The 638-nt window shown below is 25.9% G+C and overlaps 1 long non-coding RNA gene across 1 annotated transcript in view; it reads left to right on the top strand.

The window, feature by feature from the left end:
* LOC136084998 (uncharacterized) overlaps positions 1 to 404 on the top strand; it is a 13,290-nt gene extending 12,886 nt beyond the window's left edge. Inside the window, exon 4 of the long non-coding RNA XR_010640987.1 lies at positions 211 to 404. This is a non-coding gene — a long non-coding RNA (uncharacterized LOC136084998). The remainder of the gene's footprint in view (positions 1 to 210) is intronic.
* The last annotated feature ends 234 nt before the right edge of the window (positions 405 to 638 follow it).

The raw sequence follows: 638 nt of genomic DNA, 5'->3' as shown, positions 1-638 counted from the left end.
ATCAAATTATATTCAATATAAATATAAAATTATATTTATGTAATAGTTTTATATAATTTATTTATCAGTGCTTATTTATTACTAGTACATTTTAAAACGTTCAAATAAATGTCGATTATAAAATTAAAGATTATATTTTTCTACCTTCGATGGTGAAAATTACATTTTAATTTAATTTATAACTAACAGTTAACTTTAATTTTTTTACAGATCATATTGTAACGAGATATTGTGTAAAGAGGTTTTCAAAGAAGTCGTTTAAACAACAATGGAAAAGCTTTCAATTCGCGAAATAACCGTTAAAGCATTCGATACACGATTAAAGAATCGTTTAAAAGTTTGCTTAATTTCGACTGTAATTTTAATTATTTTTTTTGAAATAAACCAATCAAGTTATATACAAATTTGCTTTTTTTGTTAATTTTAAACATTTAAACGTAGTTTTTTAAGATTTGCAATGGGTAAACCTCGTGGGACCCTTACCCGGGACCCAGTTGACGACCTGGATGGACCCCGTACGGTACCCGTATGTTAATGTTGGCCGGGCGAATTACTTATATTTATTATCTAACCAATATATATTACTTAAAGATAAGTTTTTAAGTATATCTTTATTGTAAATGTATAAAAGGAGATGT

This window comes from Hydra vulgaris, chromosome 09 (assembly GCF_038396675.1).
Source record: "Hydra vulgaris chromosome 09, alternate assembly HydraT2T_AEP".
NCBI lineage: Eukaryota > Metazoa > Cnidaria > Hydrozoa > Anthoathecata > Hydridae > Hydra > Hydra vulgaris.
Note: the sequence above shows the minus strand (reverse complement) of the source record. Positions and strands in the feature narration are given on the sequence as shown.